Source organism: Mirounga angustirostris, unplaced genomic scaffold (genome assembly GCF_029215605.1).
Source record: "Mirounga angustirostris isolate CCGP_5_RB_7025 unplaced genomic scaffold, mMirAng1.0.hap1 SCAF_8, whole genome shotgun sequence".
NCBI lineage: Eukaryota > Metazoa > Chordata > Mammalia > Carnivora > Phocidae > Mirounga > Mirounga angustirostris.
In genome coordinates this window covers 124,437,365-124,464,229 of record NW_026991716.1, presented here as the reverse complement: position 1 = coordinate 124,464,229, position 26,865 = coordinate 124,437,365, and the positions used below count along the sequence as shown (strand labels likewise).

Below are 26,865 nucleotides of genomic sequence, written 5' to 3'. Positions count from 1 at the left end.
TTTCTCCCTCACCCTGTCCCTGCCCTCCACTTGTGCTCTCACTTGCTATCTCTCTCTCTCAAATAAATAAATAAAATCTAAAAAAAACCCCAAAAACTATTAAGTTAAAAAATTCAGCAAACTAACCTCAAGTTAACCAGATCAGACCTATCCTTGCATTGCCTTCATTCATGTAGCCCAAGCCTCTGCCAATTGGTGCAACTTGCTAGTCTCTGAATGTATCTCTAGGCTTTCCAGTGTCTCCAAATTTATATAATTTTTCCACCTGAAATTCCCTTTTCTTTATCTCTGCCTACTGAAATTCTACCTTTGTTCAAGGCTTCTTGATGGAACCTTTTCTTCCTACCCCACCTGTTCTAAAAGAGTCTCTTCTTTTTCCAACTACTCAGAACACATTTGTATACTCATTCTTTCATTCCTCCTTCCTTCATTCATTCTATCAATCATACAATAAACTTTGCTGAGCAGTCATAGTACTGGGCACCCTACTGGTACAGATGGCTCCTGCTCTGGAAGGAGATTTCAGGTGAACAGGAATGCATCTAAGGGACCCGATGAAGGCCTAGGCTGCAGTGCAATACAATGCAGAGATTAAGAGTAAGACCATCTGGGCTCAGAGCCTGGCTCTGCCCATAGTGGCTGGGTGATCTGGGCCAATTTGCTTCACCTCCCTCTGCTTGCTTCGTTATCTGAAAGTCAAGATAAATAGGCACCTATGTCACAGGGTCTACATGAGGATTAGTGAGTTTATAAAGATCTGAGGGTTCTTGGCACATAAGTAAGAACTCAATAAATGCTATTAATATGATCATTGTGAATGGAAGAAAAGTGGCAGGTAAGAGTAGACTTTCCTGAAAATACATGTCTGAGAAAACCCTCCACACTACTCTGTGTTCTCTAATGCTTGTTGAAGAAGATTAAATAGACAAACAAACTTTTGGCAGGGTTTCTTTTTTGAGCTGATTTTGAACTGGCTATTTGTGTTTCTGATGCATTTGATGACTTCTGTCTCTATAGTCAACTTATTGTCTCTTGACCTAAAGAGTGGCTTTCAAAGGTCACTACTACCACTTGAGTTGGTTTTGTTTGTTTGTGTATTCATTTTTAACTACTGTAGACCTGGTAAGTTTGCAAACAAGTTTAAAAATTTTTAAAAGGCTTTTCTATAAGGCTGTACTAACACTTTCTCCTCACAAGGCAGTGCCTTCATAAGAGTGAAGTCAAAAACTGATTTTTAGGATGACAGGTCACAGAAAGTATAGGTTACAGAGTCAGCAAGCAGGTAAATGGCCTTTTAAAATATTATAAAATATTTTATTAAAGTTGGAGTGTTTGGAAGCAAGTTACTTGCTTTTAATTTATGGGGTGTTAGCTTTCCTGGCCGGATAGAGTGAGCAAGTTATTTAAACTTCCTGGGTTTGTTTCATCATATGCATTATGGGGATAATACCTCTATTCAGGGGTAAATAAGATGGTGTACATGGAAGTGCTTGAAAATAGAGAGGAGGAAAGAAAGGGGGGTGGTGAGCCCTGAATGAACTCCAAAGAAATAGCCAGAGATTTATGCTTGACTTTTAAAACTTACACTTAAAGTGAGAGTGCACTAGAAGAGTATTTTGTTATGACATTGACTTTATGAGTTTAAATCCACCAACTTTTTGAACTAAGTTCATGAGTGCTTTGACTTTGTTGAGCTGCTCGCTTTCTTACGTTATTACTTGAATGACGTATCAACCCATTATTTGCGTTCACCTTTCAAATAGTCGAATTGCATTTCAGTGCCTGACCATGTGTTATTGTGACTCAGAACAATTAAAGAAGTTTGACTACATGCGGAAAATTTATGAGTTGCAGAGTGAGAACATGGCAGATTTCCATAAATCACTTTTATTGAGAGTTGAGTCACTCTTTGCTATGAAAATAATTTATAGGGCAATGTTCCTTTTGAGGAAAAATGAAAATTAATGGCATTCGTAAAGATGATGATGAATATGTTTCAACACCAGTGGAAAAGAACAAGTTTCACAAAAAATGTAAACCCTACACCATATTGTTTATCATCATAACTATTCCAAGCTCTTTGGTAAATGTTAGGAAGTTTGGCTGAATTAGATATCATTCACTGAGCTAGCTGTTCTCTGTGTGCATCCCAGACCCATTTTGAGCCATTCTGTCTGCTGCTCTGAGTCCCAGGAGGCTTTAGCAGGAGACCCAAAGGATGAGACGGAGTTAGGGTATTTCTTTTTGGGGGTGTTTTTAAATTTTTATTTATTTATTTTAGAGAGAGACAGAGAGGGAACACAGGTGAGCAGGAGGAGGGGCAGAGGAAGAGGGGGAGAGAGAGAATCTCAAGCAGATTCCGAACTGAGCACATAGCCCGGCATGGGGCTCGATCTCACAACCCCGAGATCAGGAGTCAGAGGCTTAATGGACTGAGACATCCAGGCACCCCTATTTCTTCTGTTCTTCTCTAGGTGATGCTGAGATTCTGGCTGTCCCTGCTCCTGACCACCACAGCTCCAGTGGAGTTCAGCCTACTGGAGCTATGGGGAAGGAAAGTCTTTCTGCCAGTGCTATTCTAGAGACCTCAGTTTTCCTTCTTGGTTCTCTTCATTTAGATAAATTTAACAGATTCTCATCAAAATCTCACCTAAAAAGAACTTGTTTTCTGTTGGAGCCAAGCCAGATATATTCTCCATTAAGCAAAGTTTATGAACTTTCTGGGGTATGGATCCCACAACAAACTAGATCTCAATCTACCAAACAAGCGCACTCCTTTTTCCAAATGTGTTTCAGGTATCTTTATCATTATGTTCACTTTATTAAATGTTCTAAAATAAACCAAAACATCACGTGTGGTAGTAAGGCTAAACTATACTTCCCAGAATTCCCCTGCCTATATGTTTCTGTGTAGGGAGGGCCATAGGATAGAGTCTGAGATTTGGGGGAAATTTTTTTTAGCTCACACATATGGTTGTTTATCTGCTGGATGAGCTCATTGGTGCGAGGCTGCAGCCAGGCTTCTGACTGTTCCACCTCCCCCAGGATCCTCCTTTACCTTGTCTGACTCCTAGGCCAGGTGTGTGTGTGTGTGTGTGTGTGTGTGTGTGTGTGTGATTAGCTCCATCCTGAGGGGCCTCAGGTTCTGCAGGACACTCATACCATCAAGATCTGGGGCAATGAGAACTGATAAGGATTTCAGTCTGTCTTTGTAAGCTCCAGCTCGTTCTTGCTCTTCGCCAATTTACATCCATCTTGCTTTCCTGTCCACCTGTGCTCTGGTCTTTAAGCTCAGGTATCAGCCTTACAGAGTCTGCTAATCCAGCTGTGTAAGGACACTTCCCTGTGTGTGTGTGTGTGTTTGTGTGTGTGTGAATGGATAGACAGATAAATAGATATATGAAATTAAAATATTAATCATTCCTTTTGTACCTTCCCTTCCAGCACTATAAAGACTGCATTTAACATGTCTTTTTTTCTTAGCTCCTTTTATTTTTATTTTTTTTAAAGATTTTACTTATTTATTTGACAGAGAGAGAGATAGCGAGAGCAGGAACACAAGCAGGGGGAGTGGGAGAGGGAGAAGCAGGCTCCTGGCTGAGCAGGGAGCCCGATGTGGGGCTCGATCCCAGGACCCTAGGATCATGACCTGAGCCGAAGGCAGACGTGAAACAACTAAGCCACCCAGGCGCCCCTCTTAGCTCCTTTTAAGATCTTTCTCTGCATCACTAACTTCAAACAGGTTGATGTGCCCTCTTTTTTTTGGTTTCTGTTTTTTTAATTCTTTGGGACAGGGCTAAGCAAGGAGTTCGTAGACAAGAACCAAAAGCATGATCCGTAAAAGAAGAAATTAATAATTTACCAAAATTAAAAACTTCTGTGTTAGGAGAATGCAGGATTTGCAAGCCACAGATCTGACATAGGCTTTATATCTACAATATATAAAGCACTCTCAAAACTCAATGGTAAACAATCTAGTTATAAAACAGGCAAAGACATGAACAAAATATTTCACCAAAATGAAGAATTAAGGGGCTTCTGGGTGGCTCAGTGGGTTAGGAGTCTGACTCTTGATTTCCACTCTAGTTGTGATCTCAGGTAGTGGGATGGAGCCCCGTGTTGGGCTCTGCACTCAGTGGGGATTCTCTTACTTGGGATTCTCTTACTCCTTCTCCCTCTGCCCCTCCCCCACTTGTATGCCTGTATGCTTGTATGCTCTCTCTCTCTCAAAAAAAAAAAAAAAAAAGAATTAGGATTTAACATAGGGATTTGGGAGGACACAAGCATTTAGTCTATAGCACTATATTCTAACCATCAGAAAGGAGAAAAGATAAAAAGGAAACCTCTTCCTCTGATATAATTCCACAGAAATTGCATGGTTTCCTCTTCATCCATTGGCCAGACCTTAGACACATGGACCCATCTAACTGCAAGAGAGGCAAGGATTAATCTTTATTCAAAGAAAGATGGGGAAAAAGATTATTGGAAGACAAAAAACTGTCCTTGTCATGAGTTCCTAACATTTCAAGGCTCTTCCAAATGTGACCTCCTCTTCCACCTGTATTATATTCACCTAACTAGTCTACTGCCTGCACTTTCAAAGTCTCCTAGGTCACTGTCCTTAGTCATGAATTCAAAGCACAGGTTTAATTACATTACTCTCTTGTCCCATAATCTTCACTGGGTCCCTACTATTTGTAGATTAAGTCTAAACCCTTTTACTTAATATGATATTAATATCCTCCATAATACCATTTCAATTTGATCTCCCTCTTCTTTCCTACCCTTCTTTATCCTCTCAACTAGCCATTCCCTGAATATACCATGAGCTTTCACTTCTCCATAACTTTGATCATGACAGACCCTCCACCAGAATGAGCTCCCTAAAAGCCCATCACCAACCTTTGAAACACTGCACAGAGTTCCAACTCTGTCTCAAATGATACTACTTTTATAAGCTCATTTTTCATCACTTCTATTAAAAATAACTTACCCATTCTCAGAATGGCCACTGTATTTGTGCTGCCTTCCATTTTAATAAGTTATAAATTTACATATTCATAACCATGATTATATTGTGAATTACATAGTATTCACTACATATTACTCATCTTTGCAGTCCTGGAAGCACCTAGTCTCTGAATTTTTACCTAACAGCTGCACAATACATATTTATTAAATGGAATTAGTATGTAACCACTAAATTTATAGAAGGAAAGAGAAAAATCTCAAGTCATCTCTCTTTGGATAAAATGCTCATTTAAACTACATTAAATGCTTTATCAACAATCTAGTATTATTTACTACATAATTCTCTCTAAGTCTATGTGTACTTATGTGGAATTGTTTTGAGTGATTTGTGTTAATATACAAAGCTTAATATGGATTTGCATCAGAAAGAACAACTTGTAAGAGCTATTTTCAGCTCTAACAAGGAAGTGACAATTTTCAATTTTTAGCAGAAGTGTAACTTATCTCAGTCAAACACTTGCTAGGTTGTTCAGTTTGTCATTTGTGTTACTTTACTTTCTATTTTAACTCTCAGGCCTAGTCAGAAATAATAAATAAAGAAAATTATAGTTTGATTGCTGCTAATTGTCTTGTGACAGCAGGTGGAAGTGAAAATAATTTCAACATTGAATTATCTGTTAAATATGACCCCAAGACCTATTTGATATTAATCTTTTGTCCATGTTGGTCAATTTCTCTCAATTTCTCAATTAGCTCTCTGTGTATTAGATTCAGACAGGAAGATATAGCTATAGAATTTAAATAAACAATAAACTCCCAATTAAAATTAATAAATTATATGAAAATGAACCCCATATTGGCCTTATAAGGACACCTCTTCCTGAAAAATAGGATTTCATATTAACCTTTTTGTAATTTTATATTATTTGTCCCTCTGTCTATCCCTCTTCTGTACCCTCTCTGACCTCTTTTTGTGTCCATAGTTCTTGTTTCTGATCTGATTAAAACTATTTCATGCACTTCGTATTAATCCTACTTGTATGGGAGGAGTTGGGACACCAATCAGAGCTCAGGATGACATATCACTCCAGCTGAATCCTGACCTAGAAGAAGGCTTAGGAAAGTGTATGGACAGAATGAAAATAAACTATAAGGTTAATATTTTTATTTCTAACTCTTTATCAAATTTTGAGTTGTTTTTTTAATACATGGGAAGTCAGGTAACTTTCTAAGGCAAGGAAAACAAAAGAAAAGACAAATCATTCAGGCAGTGACTCATGGAATCATTAAGGTACAAAACAAAGCATAACTACAAGAACAACAAAACAGTATCTTTTCTCAAAAGCTCATTTTGAATACTAGATTTTCTAGGTTATTGATTCCTCCACCCACTTTGAAAAAATAGTTGCCATTTTGGAATTTAATAAAAAAATAACAATTTTCACAGATACTGTCATTAAATGCAAGGGTGTGTCTGGAAGCAAGGGTTCCTCAAACTGACAGTAATTAAAATGTGTATTCAGGGTTGCCTCCTTGGTGACAGAAAGGCAGCAGGGTCAAGGCACTGAATTGGGGAAGGATGAGTGGAAAATGGATTGAGAACCTGCTAGGTGTTTGTACTTGGCTGAGTGTTCTAGTAATGCCAGAGCTGTAACCAAGCTTCCCTAGGCTCTATCAGCCTGATAGAGTAGGTGATTCTAGAGAATGCTTGAGAGTTCCCAGAGGGCTCACACATATACTCATGAATGTCTGCACCTGTTACTTGCTGCCACCATCCTGCGGAATCACGGTGCTATCTACTGACAGGTCTTCCCAGCATAGCTGTCTCTACCACAGTGGAGACAGTGAAGCCCTCGAGATGACAAAGCTGTTGATGTTCTGCTGTGAAGTGGGAAGGAATTGTCTCGTTCCCCACCCTCATTCATGGGCAAGACCTCCTTAGATGAGTTTCTGAGCTATGTTCCTCGTTTCCAACATGTTAGAGTTTTTAGTAAAATACTCTTTTTGTAGAGAGAGGACTCAAATAATCAAAATCAGAAATGAAAGAGGAGACGTAACAACCAATACCAGAGAAATACAAAGGATTATAAGAGAATATTATGAAAAATTATATACCAACAAATTGGACAACCTGGAAGAAATGGATAAATTCCTAGAAACATATAACCTCCCAAAATGGAATCCAGAAGAAATAAAAAATTTGAGCAGGCCAATTACCAACAATGAAATTCAATCAGTAATAAAAAACCTCCCAAAGAACAAAAGTCCAAGACCAGATGGCCTCACAGATGAATTCCACCATACACTTAAAGAAGAACTAGTACCTATTCTTTTCAAACTATGCAAAAATAGAAGAGGAAGGAAAACTTCAAATTCATTGTATGAGGCCAGCATTACCCTGATATCAAAACCAGATAAAAACATTACAAAAAAAAAGAGAGAGAGAGAGAGAGAACTACAGGCCAATATCTCTGATGAACATAGATGTTAATATCCTCAAGAAAATATTAGCAAAACCCACAATACATTAAAAAAAGTCATTCACCACAATCAAGTGGGATTATTCCTGGGAGGCAAGGTTGGTTTAATATTCACAAATCAATCAACATAATACACTGACAAGAGAAAAGATAAAACTATATGATCATTTCAATAAATGCAGAAAAAGATTTGACAAAGTACAACATCCATTCATGATAAAAACCCTCAACAATGTAGGCTTAGAGGGAACATACATCAACATAATTAAGACCTTTTATTAACAACCCACAGTAGACATCATATTCAATAAGGAAAAATTGTGAGCTTTCCCCCTAAGATCAGGAACAGGCAAGGATGTCCATTCTCACTTTTATTCGACATAGTATTGGAAGTCCTAGCCACAGCAATCAGGAAAAAAAAAAAAAAAGCATCCAAATTGGAAAGCAAAAAGTAAAACTCTCACTTTTTGCAGATGACATGATACTATATATAGAAAATTCTAAAGACTTCACCAAGAAACTACTAGCACTGATAAATGAATTTAGTAAAGTCATAGGATACAAAATCAACATACAGCAGTTTTCTGGATTTCTATACACTAATAATGATGTAGCAGAAAGAGAAATTAAGAAAACAATCACATTTACAATTGCAACAAAAATAATAAAATACCTAGGAATAACTTTAACCAAGGAGGTAAAAGACCTATACTTTGAAAACTATAAAACATTGATGAAAGAAATTGATGATAATACAAACAAATGGAAAGATATTCTGTGCTCATGGATTGGGAGAATGAATATTGTTAAAAAGTCCATTGTACCCAAAGCAATCTACACATTTAATGTAATCTCTATCAAAATACCATCAGCATTTTTCATGGAAGTAGATGAAATAATCCTAAAATTTGTATGGAACCACAAAAGACCTCAATAAGCCAAAGCAATCTTGAAAAAGAAAAGCAAAGCTGGAGGTATCACAATCCCAGATTTCAAGATATACTACAAAACTGTAGTAATCAAAACAATATGGTACTGGCACAAAAATAGACACATAGATCAATAGAACAGAATAGAAAACCCAGAAATAAACCCACAGTTATATGGGTCAATTAATCTTTGAGAAAGCAGGAAAGAATATCCAATGGGAAAAAGACAGTCTCTTCAACAAATGGTGTTGGGAAAACTGGATAGTCACATGCAAAAGAATGAAACTGGACCACTTGCTTACACCATGCACAAAAATAAACTCAAAATGGATTAAAGACCTAAATGTGAGACCTGAAACCATAAAAATCCTAGAAAAGAGCACAGGCAGTAATTTTTCTGGCATCAGCTGTAGCCACAGTTTTCTAGATATGTCTCCTGAGGCAAGGGAAACAAAAGCAAAAATAAACAACTGGGACTACATCAAATTAAAAGCTTCTGCAAAGTGAAGCAAATAATCAACAAAACAAAAAATAACCTATTGAATGGGAGAAGATATTTATAAATGATATATCCAATAAGGGTTAATATCTAGAATATTCTGGTTAATATCCATAATATATAAAGAACTTATACAACCCAATACCCAAAAAACAAATAATCCAATTAAAATGTGCAGAAGACATGAACAGACATTTCTCCGAAGAAGATATATAAATGGCCAACAGAAACATGAAAAGATGCCCAATATCACTAATCATCAGGAAAATTTGAATTAAAACCACAATGTATGGATAACACTTCACACCTGTCAGAATGGCTAAACTCAAAAAAAATAAGAAACAAGCATTGGCAAGGATGTGGAGAAAGACTCTTGTACACCGTTGGGGGAAATGTAAATTGGTGCAGCCGCTTTGGAAAATAGTATGGAATTTCCTCAAAAAGTTAAAAATAGAAGTATCAAGTGATCCAGTAATTCCACTACTAGGGAATTACCCAAAGAATATGAAAACACTAATTTGAAAAGATATATGCACCCTTATGTTTATTGCAGAATTATTTACAATAACCAAACTATGAAAGCAACCCAAGTGTCTGTCAATAGATGAATAAAGAAGAGTGGTATATATACACAATGGAATATTACTCAGCCATAAAAAGAGTGAAATCTTGCCATTTGCAACAACATGGATGGATCTAAAGGGTGTAATGCTAAGTGGAATAAGTCAATCAGTGAAAGACAAATACCATATGATTTCACTCACATGTGGAATTTAAGAAATAAAAGAAAGGGAAAAAAAAGAAACAAACAAAAAAACCACACTCTTAAATAAAAATTAGTGGTTACCAGAGGGGAGGTGGGTGGGGGGATGAGTGAAATACGTGAAGGGGATTAAGAGTACACTTTTTGTGATGAGCACTTAGTAATGAATTGTTGAGTCACTCTATTGTATACCTGAAATTAATATAATACTGTATGTTAACCTTACTAGAATTTTAAAAATTATTATTAATAATAATAATAATAATAATAAATTAAAAAAGAAAACTGCCGTGGCACCTGGGTGGCTCAGTAGGTTAAGTGTCTGACTCTTGGTTTCAGCTCAGCTCTGATCTCAGGGTAGTGAGGTCAGGTTCCTACTTAGTGCAAAGTCTGCTTGTCCCTCTCCCTCCCCCTCTGCCCCTATCCTTGCTCATGCATGCACACATGCAAGCCTGCTCTCTCTCTGTGTCTCTCTCTCTCAAATAAATAAATTAATTAAATTTTTATTTTTTAAAAGGAAACTACTATGAACAACAACAACAAATATACTTTTGTTTTTCCTCAAGTTCTGCTACTTGGAATTTCAACCTAAGGTAACTCGTACTGAAAGTAATCCTAAGAAGTGGATGCTTGAATGTGGTTCTGGAGTTGATTCACTCACTGGTCAGCTGGTGGTCACTAGTAGTAGGTAGAGTACTGGTAGCTCCTGGCATGCTATAGAGATGAGATTGCTAAGACTTTCACTTGTAGTGAATTTGATAGGCTATAAAGGGAAAGAGCTGCACCAGCTAGTGCACTCTCTCTGTGGTTTGAGAATTGTGGGGTAAGAATAACTATAAATTATAGAGTTGGGAACCTTTACAGAACCTTCATATTAGTTCCTTGATTTGTAGAATAAGAGTTGTTGTAGTAAGAAAGGCAAGTAGAAGCCCCTGAAAATACACCCTCAACTCTCAGCCAAGACTGTAAATCAAAAACAACTTAAATCTCAGGAGAGCAATGGCAGAGTTTAGGATGTAGGGGTGATGGGTCTCACAATATCCCCCATTTAATCCACTATTCTGGCTTAATGGGTGAATCAGAGAGCATGACATTGAGTTACTACAAACTTACCCAAGTAGTCGCTTCATCTGCATCTGCTATATTAGATGTAGTATATTTACTCTAACAGATCACCACAGCCTCTGCTGTATGGTTTGCAGGTATGTCTACATCTATTTATCTTATATCTATCAGAATGAGAATTAGACAGTTTGCCATCATACAGGATGGATAATAGTATACATTCATGGTCTTGCCCCAATGCTATATTAATTCTCTATTAATTCTTTGCCATGAGGGTCCAAAGGGATCCAGGCCATCTGGAATTTCCACAGAACTTCCTTTTGGTTCTCTAAATGGATGACATATTACAGGTCCCCCCTTGCCTTTTTATCTTGAATGGGATTGACACTTACTCCAGATATGGATTTGCCTTTCCTGCCTATTGTGCCTCAGCTATTACCATTATGTGAAGGTTCATAAAGCATATGATATCCTGGCATAGGGTCACACCTAACATCATCTTTGGAAAGGGACCTTCTTTGTAGTAAAGGAAGTATGGCAATAGGCATACGATTTTACATCACATATGTGCCCCATCCAGAAACTGTCAGCCTGAAAGAACAGTGCAATAGCATCTTGAAGGTACAGCCAAAGCACAAGCTTGGTGATACCTTGCAAAGGACAGGGCACTATCCTTCAGGATGCAGAGTATAGCTTAAACCATCATCCACTATATGGCTGTGTCCGCATTCAGTAGATTACATGGGTCCAACGGGATCCAACAAATAAAAGTCAGAATGGTCCCACCATTACTTCCTGTGACTCTTTGAAGAAATTACGTTTCTTATTCTCACAATTTTAGGCTTTGTGGTTCTAAAGGTCCTGGTTCCCAGAAGGGGATGTTTCTACCAAAGAACATAGTAAGAAAACAACTAAACTTAAAGCTATGGCTGTTATAAATGAGCCATCAAAGAAAGGAGTTACCATATTGTTAGGGTTGCTTGATCCTTATCAACACAAGAAGATGATATATTTGACACATCTACTAGAGTGTCCCTTGGTTACCTTATACCCAGAAGTACAGCACCCACAGCCCAATAATAGTAGGGTAACCTAGAGGTAACCTGAATGAGATGAGAGTCTGCCTCAGCCTAACTGGAAAGCCACCTGGACCAACCTAGGTGATAACTGGAGCGGAGGGGAATCTGGAGTGTGTGGTGATGAAGGGAGATGATAAACATCAGTTACAAACTTCAGACCAACTGCAACAGTGAGAAGCTACGTTTGGTCCACTAATCTTTCTCCTGTTAGTTTTTCCCAGAAACTGTGATCAACCAAAAACCTGGTAAGAAGGAATTAGAGCTAAGTGGGTACAAGGAGTGGATTGCAGTGGATGCTGTTTTTTGTCCGATATCCTTAACCAGGTCAATGCACTAATTCCTAGGCTGCTGGGAATTTTGAGTTCTAAAGGCCCACAACTGCCTCCTTTTCTAGAGAATTGACCTTGGCCAAGCACAAGTCCCCTTGCCTGGGAACTTATCTCCCCTAGGGTGGATAGCCCATTCCAATAACTGAGTGACTTGGAGATACTGACTGTGGACACTCATGCTTTAAGGTGAGATGAGCTCTGTGGGCAATCTGAGCTCCATCACTTCCTATGGGATCAGGAGAAGCTGAACTTATTCTTCCTGCCTTAACTTGCCTTTTCCTTCCCTTCTTCTGAGACTACTTCCTCAACAAATCACTTACCCAAGAATCCCCATATCAGGCTGTGCTTCTAGGGGACCTGTCTTGAGAACTGCACATTTCCTAGGATCAGAACAGCTATTAAGTTGCAGAGTCACTATTATTTTAAATATATAAATATAAATATTTATTTAATATAATTTAACATTTTATATATTAAATATATAAATAAATTATATTTATTATAAATATAATTATAAATATATATTTACATTATATAAATACATAATATAATTATAAAATATAAATTTATAAATTTATGATTCTAAATTATAATTATAAATTTATATACTATATAATATAAATATAAATTTATAAATAATATAAATAGTAATATATAATATAAATTATATAATATAATTATATGTAGTATATATAATTACAAAATATAAATTTATATAACATATAATATAAATATAAATTTATATAATTCTAAATTATTAATTATAAATTATAATTATATGCTTAATTATAATTTATATTATACTATAAATATAAATTTACATAATTATAATACAAAATAAATATATAATATGATATAATTTAATATATAATATAATTTAATATAAATATAAATATTTATTTTCATATATATATAATTTTTTCATCTCCAAAGACTTTCCTCTTTCACTAAGTCACATTCACTCTGGTATGCTATCCACCACCATTCGCTAACCCTCCATCACTGATTTAATTTTTTTTATTGAACAGCTGTTACAGAATGTAATACTGTTTTAAGAGTGTTTGAGGGGCATCTGGGTGGCTCACTCAGTTAAGCATCCAACTCTTGACTTGGGCTCAGGTCATGATCTCAGTGTTGTGAGATCAAGCCCTGCATCGGGCTCCGTGCTGGATGTGGAGCCTGCTTGAGATTCTCTCTCTCCCTCTGCCCCTCCCCAAACCCTGTCCCTCTCAAAAAAAAAAAAAAAAAAAGAGTATTTGAGATGCGGCTTGCTTCTTCAACAGAAGCAATTACTTGAAATAACTAGTTCACAGAGATTGGATGAAGAATGTGAGTAAGTGTCAGAGAGATAACAGAAAGGCAGTTCTGTGCAATTTTATCATTCCTAGGCCCACTGTAACAGGTTCCAAATGTGCAGTTAGAACTGGGCTGCTCCACATCTTACCCCAGTCTGCTCCTAAGATATTTCAAAACTTCATAACTCTCCTCATGCCACCCAGCCCATCCCCTCCCCTCTGCATAGGACCCTGATTCCTAACAAATAAAGAAAATAAATCCTCTCATGAATGAAAAAACTTCTTCAATTCCTCCTGTTCTCCCACCCTCAGTAAAATTTCTGCATTCCTTCTCTAGTCTCTCAGACTTTTCTTTTTCACCTCAAATAACCTCCCCAGTTAGATTTTATCTGATCTTTAACTTATTCCATCAAATTATTTTCTCCTTTAACTCCTGCCTTTGCTCTCCCATTTGTTTCTGACTCTCAGTATATAAAGATACTTAATTTGTTCCCAAATTAAAAATGAATTTACCTTTCTACTAACAGTGAACATTTAGTCTGTTTCCTTTTAGGGATCTATTATGAATAGTGCTGCTATGAACTCTCTTGTTGATATATTGCTACATATACCTGTACACAATGCATCAGACTCATCTAGAGGGCTTGTTAAAACATTGATGGCTGGACCCCATCCCCAGTAGATCAGTAGGTTCAATAGGCCTGGGGTAGTGCCCAAGAATTTTCATTTCTAAATGTTCCTAGATGATGCTAATACTGCTGATCCAAGGACTCTACTTTGAGAATCACTTCTCTCGGGAATATATCCAGGAGGGGAACTGCTTGGACATAGGGTATAGAATATCTTCAATTTTGATAATCCCAAATTGCTTTTCTAAAGTGGTTGTACTACATCGCCACCAAAAGTTAGAATTCCTCACCAATACTTGGCATTCTGAAACTTAAAAGTTTGCTAATATGGTAGGTGTGCAGTGACATCTCATTGGCTTAATCAGCCTTTCTCTGTTTATTCAACTTTTCAATATTTACTAGCCATTTGGATAATCTCTGTTGTGCAATGCACAATCACGTCATTTTTCTGTTTTTCTATTAGATTTTGCCTGTTTTAAATAATCAAATTTAAAGAGTTCTTTATACATTTGGAAACAAGTTTTTTGTTGGTGGTGGTGGTGGTGGTGTAGATTACATAGACTGTGAATGTCTTCTCTCAGTCTATGGCTTGTATTTTTATTCTCTTAATGGTATTTTTAGAACAAAAGTGTTTCATTTTTATGTAGTTAAATGCACTAATCTTGACTCTTTTTTTGAGTACATGATTGCTCAGTTTAATTCAACTGTTATAGCCAAGTCCACTTTATAAAAATAACAGAATGTTTCTATCAAAATTGAATTTTTTCTTTTTTTTTAGCATGCAACTTTCTTTTTTTAATTTAAATTCAAGTAGCCAATATATAGTACATCATTAGTCTCAGATGTAGTGTTCAATGATTCATTAGTTGCGTATAACACCCAGTGCTCATCACATCATGTGCCCTCCCAGTTACCCCATCCCCCCACCCACCTCCCTTTCCACAACCCTCAGTTTGTTTCCCAGAGTCAAGAGTCTCTCACGGTTTGTCTCCCTCTCTGACTTCTTCCCATTCAGTTTTCCCTACCTTCCCCTATGATCCTCTGTGCTATTTCTTGTATTCCACATATGAGTGAACCATATGATAATTGGCTATTGTGGACATTGCTGCTCTGAATATTGGGGTGCACGTGCCCCTTCTTTTCACTACATCTGTATATTTGGGGTAAATACCCAGTAGTGCAATTGCTGGGTCATAGAGTAGCTCTATTTTCAACTTCTTTAGGAACCACCATACTGTTTTCCAGAATGGCTGTACCAGCTTGCATTCCCACCAATGGTGTAAGAGGGTTCCCCTTTCTCCACATCCTCGCCAACATTTCTTGTTCCCTGTCTTGTTAATTTTAGCCATTTTAAGTGGTGTAAGGTGGTATCTCATTGTGGTTTTGATTTGTATTTCCCTAATGGCAAGTGATGTGGAGCATTTTTTCATGTGTCTGTTGGCTATTTGGTGTCTTCTTTGGAGAAGTATCTGTTCATGTCTTCTGTCCATTTCTTGACTAGATTATTTATATTTTGGGTGTTGACTTTGGTAAGTTCTTTATAGATCTTGGATACCAGCCCTTTATCTGTTATGTCCTTTGCAAATACTTCTCCCATTCTGTAGAATGCCTTTTAGTTTTGTTGACTGTTTCCTTTGCCGTGCAGAAATTTTTATCTTGATGAAGTCCCAATAGTTCATTTTTGCTTTTGTTTCCCTTGCCTTTAGAGACATGTCTTGCAAGAAGTTGCTGTGGCCGAAGTCGAAGAGATTACTGCCTGTGTTCTCCTCTAGGATTTTGGTAGATTCTTGTCTCACATTTAGGTCTTTCATCCATTTTGAGTTTACCTTTGTGTATGGTGTAAGAGAATGGTCCAGTTTCATTCTTCTGCATGTGGCTGTCCAATTTTTCCAGCACCATTTAGGGAAGAGATTTTTTTCACTGGATTTTCTTTCCTGCTTTGTCGAAGATTAGTTGACCATAGAATTGAGGGTCCATTTCTGGGCTCTCTACTCTGTTCCATTGATCTATGTTTCTGTTTTTGTGCAAGTACCATGCTGTCTTGATGATCACAGCTTTGTAATATAGCTTGAAGTCAGGCATTGTCATGTCCCCAGCTTTGGTTTTCTTTTTCAACATTCCCCTGGCTAGGATTGTTTGTTCCAGCTCTGTGAAAAATGTCGATGGTATTTTGGTAGGGATTGCATTGAATGTGTAGATTGCTCTGGCAGCATAGACATTTTAACAATGTTTATTCTTTCAATCCATGAGCATGCAATGTTTTTCCATCTCTTTGTGTCTTCCTCAATTTCTTTCATAAGTGTTCTGTAGTTTCTGGCATACAGATCCTTTACCTCTTTGGTTAGGTTTATTTCTAGGTATCTTATGGTGTTTTGTGCAATTGTCAATGGGATCGATTCCTTAATTTCTCTTTCTTCAGTCACATTGTTAGTGTATAGAAATGCAACTGATTTCTGTGCATTGATTTTGTACCCTGCCATGTTGCTGAATTACTGTATGAGTTCTATCAAAATTTATTTTGATGTGAGTACGGGTTTGCTGCTTTGTTTTTGATACAGCTTTAGTAAAAAACTTGCACCAAATGCACTTTTTAAAAAAGTTTTAAGGCTTAATAAAAATTCAGAGACTAGTAATTTCTCAATGTAAATTAGATGTTGAGAAAAGGATGCTAAGATCTTTTCAATCTTCCAAAGGCAGGTAGTCCCCAATGTATAGAACATTTTCCAAATACAAATGCCCTCCTGTCAGACTCATGTGTGCAGAAACTCCTCTTGTGCTTCTCTTGGTTACCAGACTGCCCAGGCATACTGAACCCACTCCTTCATCCTCAGGGGGCAAAATAAATGGGGAAAAGATGGGGAGAAAGGAAATGAGAGAATTCTATCACTGCTGCTCAGAAGCTCTTGTTATAGTTCATGTTTTCCTCATTCCCCAAAGCTTCTATTCCTATCTCTGGTTTTCCCCAACTCCAACACAATTATCCTTGTCAGTGGACAGAACTAGAGAGTTTTCCTCCCTTTTGGTTCATGGTGGTTTTTTTTGGGGGGGGGGGGATTAGGGAGGGACCACAAGAGCCAGCACTACAATCTCAAGCTTCTTCTTGGCAATCCAATTTGGAATTCACAAATTATTTTTTTATATATTAAAAACACATAATTATAAATGGTAGTTCATTTCTACCATTACAACATTTTGTTGTAAGTTAAACAAGTTAGTGTGTTTGGGCTTAAAAAGTTAAACCACCATATAGGACATTTTTTAATGGGGAAAAATGCTCTGAAATCTAAACAACTTTCTTATAATGGCTTTTGAACCTCAAACCATTTAAAGGATGGAAACAGGAAGTACTTAATAGAGTCAGTCACATGGAATGAGTACATCGGATGAGTGTTTGTTGGCTCCAAAGTCAGCAAGGCAACTGAAAGGGGATAACTGTCTTGGACTCTTTTCTAGAGGAGCTGCTCCTGGCAGCTTTCAGGTCTGATTGGGGGTCTTTTCCTTCACATAAGAAAACATGATCCTTGGATTTGTTTGGTGTGCCAAGGGTGAAGTGACAGTGATTGAGGACACAGAAACATCACTGGTCTTCCCACCAGATGGGTTCAGACACCACTGATTTGTCAAAAGTACCACTTCTCCTTCCAGGAGGTTTTGTCCTTTTAGGTATGTCCTGAGGTTCTTCAATTGGTCCAAAAATATTAGATACTTTTCTGTTGGGCCTGTTTGAAGGAAGAGCTTCCTCTGGACTTACCAAATGATTGCTCAATTCTCCTCCTGGAGGCTTCATGACCCTGGAGCTAGCCAGCCACTCTTTCTAGCCCTTGAATATGTTGCCTTCTGCTGAAGGCAACTCCCTCGGCCCTCCTAATCTTAACTTTTATGGTTAGTGCATTTTGTGTCTCATTTAAGAAATCCTTCTCTACCCCAAAGTCATGAAGATATTCTCCTATATTAATCACTGAATAACTTTATAATTGGCGTTGTATTAGATCTCATATGCACTTGGAATTGACTATTGTGTATAGTGTAAATTAGGAGTCCAATTTCATTTTTTTCTTACATAGTGCACAGTTGTACTATCACTATTTTTTTCTCATTTTTTAATTTAAATTCAATTAGCCAACATATAACACATCGTTAGTTTTTGATGTAAAGTTCAATGATTCATTAGTTGCATATAACACCCATCACACGCCCTCTTTAACGCCCATCACCCAGTTACCCCAGCCCCCCCACATACCTCCCTTTCCACAACCCTCAGTTTGTTTCCCAGAGTCAAGAGTCTCTCATGGTTTGTCTCCCTCTCTGATTTCTTCCCATTCAGTTTTCCCTTTCTGTTCCTATGATCCTCTGCCCTATCCCTTATATTCCATATATGAGTGAAACCATATGATGCTATTATTAAAAATACTGTCTTTTCTCCCACCTCCCTGCAATATATCTCTGTCATATATCAAGTATCCATTTGTGCGGGACCATCTTATTTTCTTCTTACTGAAATATAGAAACACTGTTACTTTTTTATATTGATTTTGTATCCATCAACTTCCCTTAACTGCATTAATGGGTTTCATATGTTCAATTTACTTTTAAGCATTTCAAAGGTCTGACCAAGCAAGCACATCTCCTAGTAAGAAAAATATTCCAAAGCATCTCAAAGGCTCTAATAAATCTAAATTTAACTTATATATTTGGTAAAGCCATTTCTCTTAAATATTAGAATACCACTTACAAACTTGGTCACATTATTTTTTTAATTTGAAATTATAAGTCAATTACACATTTTAAATAAATAGAATCACAACATTAATCTGTCAGTCTAAAATGCCAAAGTTCTTTAAGTATTACATTTTAACTACATAAACAGGCTATTCCTCAATCTAACATATTAATTCTAATAATATGATTTAATTTATCATCCTTGTATTATAAATCTTCCTCTGATTGCAAAGTCACTCACCAGGGCGCCTGGGTGGCTCAGTTGGTTAAGCGACTGCCTTCGGCTCGGGTCGTGATCCAGGGTCCTGGGATCAAGCCCCACGTCAGGTTCCCTGCTCAGCAGAGAGCCTGCTTCTCCCTCTCCCTCTGCCTGCTGCTCTGCCTACTTGTGCTCTCTATCTCTCTGTCAAATAAAATCTTAAAAAAAAAAAAAAGAAAAGTCACTCACCTTCTAAATAAAGCAGCTTTAACATTGCAGGCGATAAGAAGCTTCATTTCAGGAGAACTGAGGTTACCCCCTGGAACAAGTCATTGTTACTAAGTATACCATTTATGATGGTAAGATTACTTGCCAGCAAGGAATTTGAGACTGGATGGGGACCTGGAGGAAGTTAAAGTACAGGATAATCTACAAGTTGCACCCAAGTCCTTCTAAAAATCATCTCTAAGTTACATGGCCTCCAAGCCCAAACTCTTCAGGTGGCATTTCTCAACCTGCCTCTCTGAGTTCACAAAGTAAACATGGCAGCGAATAGACAGCCATTCCTTGGGCACACTGCAGCAAGAGGTGTGCACATCAGCAGCCAGGTCAGCCTTGGGGAGGACAGACTCAGGGAAAAAGCCTGCACAGGTCCTGGAAGGGAGCTTGGGGCCATTTGTACTTGGAATTTGTGTTTAAAAGCTTAGTCTGTGTGTGCTTGAGTCAGGGATTGGGGGAGTGGGAGCATGGATGAGTATGTTTCCTTGACCCACGGACGTTTCTGTTGTTGGGAGGGTGTAGCTAGGGGAAAGCCAAACAAGACCCTCTGCAGTGAGGGGGCCCAGGGCAAGGCCCACTCTTTTCTTCGTCTCAGGGCAGAACTGCACTAAAACTGGGACAGAACTGCAGGTGCTTTTCTGACCTTTTTAAGTAAAGCCATTAAGCAAAATACAAAGATTATCCTAGCAAATCAAGGGACAGAAACATAGAAATGAAAAGGTATGCCAGGGGTGCCTGGCTGGCTCAGTCAGTCAGTGGAGCACGTGACTCTTGATCTCAGGGTTGTGGTTTTGAGCCCCATGTTGGGTGTGGAGATTACTTAAAAATTAAAAAAATCTTAAAAAAAAAAAAGTATGCCAGCAGCATTTAGCTATCTTGAGGGCTCCAAAGAAGGGACTTTTTACTTTTACATCTACAGAACAAATCAGTTCCTCAAACAACTAAAGCATTTAACTTACTGAAACGTATGATTAGAGCAGTTCTTGGTGGCCATAATGTTAAAATTTAAAGGATGTAAGACAAGAGAGACTTAGAGGCAGATAACTACTTGGAAGAGGAGAGACTTGAAACTGCATTTGCAGAGTGGTTTATGTAAACTGAAGAAAAAGTGAGAAAAAACGGGTGGGCAAATCATACCACTGGTCCTTTGCCATGGCTGCGTGTGTTAATCTGTCCCACCCCCAGATTCCTTTTTGGCCTTAAGCTACTATAACCAAATTAACAGCATTAAAAATTTGAGGCTTGCTTTTATGTCATTTTCTTATTTATTTTTTTTAAGATTTTATTTATTTGACAGAGAGAGAGAAAGCGCACAAGCAGGGGGAGCTGCAGGCAGCGGGAGAGGGAGAAGCAGGCTCCCCACTGAGCAGGGAACCTGATGCAGGGCTCGATGTGGGGCTCGATGTGGGGACTCGATCCCAGGACCCTGGGATCATGACCTGAGCTGAAGGCAGACGCTTAACCGGCTGAGCCACCCAGGCGCCCTTTTATGTCATTTTCTTTTTGGGCCATATTAACACAGATCCTTTGGGATTTCTAAGGAAACACTCATAGGTGACATATGAAGGAGATACACTATAAATGAAGAAAATCACAAAAATTCACACAGAGATTTTGAAACATGGTCTGTTTGATGCATGGAAGTAAGTGCAACTTGTGGAAAGTGAAAGAAATCATACTTTGAAAAGGATGTCATCAGTTCTCTTTTATACATACCTATTCTAAAAAATCAAAATGAAACAATTTCCCTGTGTTGATTTAAAACCAAGAGGCATTGGGGTGCCTGGCTGGCTCAGTCAGTAGAGCTGCAACTTTTCATCTCAGGGTTGTGAGTTCTAGCCCCACATTGGGAAAGGAGCCTACTTAAAACAAAACAATAGAACCAAGAGGCATTAAATCTTCCCTAGGAACTGGACAAATCTTACACTTGCTCAAATTCAAATCAAAGGAAAGTCTAAACTCAGCTCCTTTCTTCCAGTTTCACCTGCAACTTTTACTCTAGGTAGACTGTAATGAACCACATTTAATTGGGTACTTGAAATGTTGCGTAGAAAGTCAGTCCTATCCATTTCACTTCTTGTTCTTAGATTCCATACTCTAATTTCTGATTACTGATGTTCAAGCACCTGGCTCAGCTAATGAAAAATTGTTCTTCATGGTCCTTTTGGATAACTCATTGAAGCAACTCTATAATAGTTAAAATTTAGGATAGTCACAATTTTGTAAAGCCTTATCATAGGTCTTTTTTTCTCCCTTTAACTCCATAGAAAAAATTGTTCCCCTCCAATCCACATCTCTTAAGCTTAGGGTTAAGAATGGTGGCAACTTTGTGGTGGCTAATCCCAACTCCTGGGGGATGCTGTGAGATTTTGGGTATCTCCCTGACTAATCCAGCATGAGAACAGTATTCTAATTCAACAAGTATTTATGGAGTGCCAGCAATGGGTAAACCATATGCTAATATAATGGAGAAAAAAGTTACGTATTTCAAAAGACCTTACATTTAAGTGAGATATGTCATATGTATCCAGATTACACCATAATTTATGTAATTATTCCTTTATTGTTGGCAGTAAAGTTGTTTTCAATCCTTTGCTTTCACTGAAGACATTGTCATAAACATTCATTCATTAATTTATTCAATAAATATTAATATAATACCTGATATGTCAATCATTATTCTTAGTGCTGCAGGATTTCATATCACTGCAATGAATAGAAAATGTATACAATACTTCAAAGTTCCTTTGTGAAACTTCTCCAGAGAAATTTTTGTTCAAAAATTACACCAGCCTGTGTTTTAATGTAATCACTAAAGATCAGAGAGGGACAGCCTATTAAATTTCAAATGAAGAATGCATGTCTGCGGCAATCATATTTTCCCCAGGAGCAATTATAAAAATGATACAGAACACTTTATTCTTTCAAAACATATGCCCAATTAGAGGGGAAACCCTTCAAAAATCGAGTTCTAGATCTGCTCAGATATATGAAACCCAGGATATCCAGGAAAGAAAAGCTGAAGCTAAAGACATTTTTAATCACAGGAACATAAGATCATGTCTAGCAAACTTTTTAAAAAAATTTCCCTAAATTCTGTATCACCTAAATTCCACATCACTCTTTAATCCAACTAAATATAAAACCCCAAAGTAAAATTTGCATGACAAGAAGAGGACTGCTTGCTTTCCTCCTAAATTATCAGAGTTTTCGTGCCTTTAAAAATACAGCAGACCGAAGTTTTGTCTTCAGCAGCTCCGCCGCATGGACCGTTCCTGCTTACTGTGGTTGAGAAACTCCAGGTGCCTCCTTATAAAATGTTCTCAACCACCAGGCTATTTGTTGGTGTTAAATACTGTTTTGGCGTCCCCTAGTGTGAAACATGGTATCAACACCTGTACATGTTGAAAATCATATTTTAAAACTTGCTTACAGACAAAAAATGATACCTGAAATAATTTTCCACCAAAGGAAATGTGACTTTAGTTTATGTCCATTTGAAGTTCATATTTTTCTGCAATAATAATAAAATGTAAATATAATTTCTGGATACAGAAGACATTTGACAGTAAGAGGGTAGTTACTTAGAGTACGATACATCTATACAATGAAATATTATACAACTATAAAACAAGACTGAAAAAAAGAGAATGAGGAAGCTCTTCATGTACTCCTCTGGGATGATCTCCATGATATGTCGAAGAAAATAAAACAAAAAACAAAAGATTCATTTGAGCACTTTGCTACCATCTACATTTTAAAAGGAGTAAAATGTCATATATATTTGTGTTTGCCTATATACATCCACCAAAAAAGTCTCTGGAAGGATACACAAGATACACATAACCATGGTTACTTACTGAGGATGGGGGTGGGAAATGGACAGATGTTAGAAACTGCATTCCTCTGTATACTTCTTTTGTTTTTGAATGACACCTTGACTATTCAAAATATTAAATGACTTTTGGGACACCTGGGTGTTTCAGTCAGCTGAGCATCCTGCTCTTGATCTCAGCTCAGTCATGAATTCAAGCCCGACGTTGGGCTTCACGCTGCGCATAGAGCCTACTTAAAAAAAAAAAAAAAGAACAACCACAAAATATGAAACGACTTTTAAAAAATTTGAAGCCATCAGCACAAGAACAAGAATAATGAAAAAAGAAAATGTTACCTTGCATTTCCAGACTTAAAAAATAGACAAAATATAATTTTCTGTCTAAAATATATTTTTTTCTTTTCCTTTTTTCCATAAGCTTGTAAATTCAGTTAAAAATTCTAAACTATTCATAAGTCTAGCAAAATTTCACAATCACTCTTAAGAGGACTTTGGATAAAATTTAGTTCCACTCCAAATTTTTACTCTAAAACATTTTAAACCACACTTATTAATGTAATATGTTGCACTTTCCTTGTAAGTATTGCAATTGTCTTACAAATAAAGCTTTTTCATGTACTTAAACAAACTGTGTTCACAAATCTAATTTTTTTAAAAAAGATTTTATTTATTTATTTGACAGAGACAGAGACAGTGAGAGCAGGAACACAAGCAGGGGGAGCGGGGAGAGGGAGAAGCAGGCTTCCCGCTGAGCAGGGAGCCCGATGTGGGGCTCGATCCCAGGACTCTGGGATCATGACCTGCGCCGAAGGCAGCTGCTTAACGACTGAGCCACCCAGGCGCCCCACAAATCTAATTAATTAAATTTACAAATATGTAAAAAGACACAAGTTTTCTTATATATTCTTCATTACTGTATAAAACCATTACCACTGAATTGTGTCCCCCCAAAATTCATGATGAGGTCTTAACTCCCAGTAACTCAATGTGGTTTGCATTTGAATGGAGGGCTGTTAGGTAAAATGAGGTCATATGAATGGACCTTAATACAATATGATTGACCTTTTTATAAGAAGAGGAGATTAGGACACAGGCATACAGAGGGACACAGAGGGAAGATGGCCATCAGCAAATCAAGGAGAGAAGCCTCAGAATGAAACCAACTCTGCCATCACTTTGATCTTGGACTTCTAGCCTCCAGAACTATGAGGGAATAAATTTCTATTGTTTAAGGCACCCAGTCTGTGGTACTCTGTTTGGGCAGCCCCAGCAAACTAATACACCTTAGCTCTTAATTACTACATGTAAATGTATTTTCCATCTAGTTCTAAAGGCCTTTGAATTTGAGGAATTCTCTCACATCCTTAGAATAATTCTTAATGATATGGAATTATTAATTTCCCTGATTTGACTACATAATCACAACTTCCATGAGGATTTTACTGACAACTCTAAATTCATGTGGAAGGGCAAAGGATCAAGAATTGTTGGGACGCCTGGGTGGCACAGTCGGTTAAGCATCTGCCTTCAGCTTAGATCATGATCCCAGGGTCCTGGGGTCAAGCCCTCATCATCAGCAGGGAGCCTGCTTCTCCCTCTCCTGCTCCTCCTGCTTGTGCTCTCTCTCTCTGTCAAATAAATAAATAGAATCTTAAAAAAAAAAAAAAAGAATTGTAAAGATATTTCTAAAAGAGGGAAATTGTATGTATGGGCTCTCACCCTGTCAGATATCAAGACTTATTATAAAGGTATAATAATTAACATCTTAACAAATTTTTTAAAATAATAATTAACATCTTGTGTTACCAATGCATGTATAGACAAAGAGACTAATGGAACAGAATACCCAGAAACAGATCTATGCATATACAATAAAAGCATTAAAGATGAGTAGGGAAAGGTTGTACCATTTAATGAATGATCCTTGTCACCGGGGACTAGTCAGCCAAATAGGAAAATGTTTGAAAATTAGATCCTTAAAGCCAAACAAATCAAAACAAGAACTTCCAAGTAGATTAAATTTCTAAATATAAAAAGTCAAAATTATAAAACTTTTAGAACAAAGTAAAGGAAACTATTTTTTATGGCCCTAGGGTAAAAAAAGAGTTATGCTTGATTTCGTTTTTTTAATCCAATTGCAAAAAGCACCAACCATAAAGGAAGGCTGATACATCTCACTACTTTAAATTTAATTTCTGTACAAGATACCATAGAGAAAGTTAAAGATGTATCACAAACTGGAAAAAAAATACTTTCATTGCATATAACTAGCAAGCCTGGTATTCTGAATATATAAAGATCTCCTAAAAAATTAGTAAGAAAAAGACAAACATCCCAATTTAAAAATTGTCAAAGAATATGAATATGCAATTCACCAAGCAGAAATATAATAGGCCAATAAACTCATAAAAAAACATGCCCAGAGGTGCCTGGGTGGCTCAGTCAGTTAAGCAGCTGCCTTCAGCTCAAGTCATGATCCCAGGGTCCTCGATCAAGCCCCATGTCGGGCTCCTTGCTCAGTGAGGAGTCTGCTTTCCCTCTGCCACCCCACCCCCATGCTCTCTCTCTCTCTCTCAAATAACTAAATAAAATCTTTTAAAATAAATAAATAAAAATTAAAAACATGGCAAGTCTTTCTAGTAAGCAGGGATCGCAAATTAAAGACACAGTGAAGTTCTATTCCACCCATTGAATTAGAAAAAAAATTTTAAATGTCTGAGGACATAAAGTTTTGGGAGGGATGTGGATCAAAAGGAATTCTCATTCTCTTGCTGGGAAAGCCAATTAGTATAACCAGTTTGGAGAGCAATTTTGCAATAACTAGCAAAGCTTGAGGATACTCATTCCTATGTCTCAACAAATTTTTACCTATATATATGCCCTAAAGAAACTCCTTCATGTGTATAAGAATATATATGCAAGAATATTTATTGCAGCATTGTTTCTTATGGCAAAGCTGTGAAATTAAATGTTCATTATTGAGATAATGGACATATTATGGTATATTAATTCAACAGCATACTACACAACAGGAAAAATGAACTAAAACTACATATATCAACATGGATTCTGATGAGGAAAAATACTCACAGGGTGTCATTTTTGTTTTTTTTAAAGGTTTATTTATTTGACACATGGGGTGGGGGGAGCACAAGCAGGGGGAGCGGCAGCGAGAGAAGGAGAAGCAGGCTCCCTGCTGAATACTTCACGACTGAGCCAACCAGTCGCCCCCCCAGGGTGTCATTATGTAAAGCTTCAAAACATGCGTAACAATAACCTCTTGGATACACAAACTTTCAGCAATCAAAAACAAAAACAAAAAACCCAACCAGACTCGGGAATGATTAACTCTAATTTCAAGCTGGTTTCCTGGAACACAGAGAACTTCATTTGTATAGTTTTATTCGTTTGAAAACCAAAACCAAAACAAACATAACAAAGTTGGAAACAACAGTGGCAAAATTGCAAGCTTTGATATATCTGGATGGTGAATCCAGGTATGTCTTGTAATAGTATCTACATTTTAGGGATGAAATGTTTGTTATAACATGGTTTAAACCAAAGAATAAGACTTTTGTTTTGTTTTTTTGTTTTTGGTACAGGCATTTGATCCCATAAGGAATATTTTTTTTTTGTCATTTTCTTTCCTTTAAATCTTTTTTAAAAAAATAAAAATTGTTTTAGGTGTGCAACACGATTTATGTACATAATGAAATGATTACTACAGTCAAGCTAATTAATATATCCCTCTCCTCACAGTTACCTTTGTGTGTGTGTGTGGTCAGAGCACCTGA

The 26,865-nt window shown here is 37.2% G+C and overlaps 1 protein-coding gene across 3 annotated transcripts in view; it reads left to right on the top strand.

Annotated features, from left to right (window-relative positions):
- The window catches only part of PLAGL1 (PLAG1 like zinc finger 1), a 187,546-nt gene that overhangs the window by 20,423 nt on the left and 140,258 nt on the right, over positions 1-26,865 (top strand). The gene's annotated exons all lie outside the window — the stretch shown is intronic.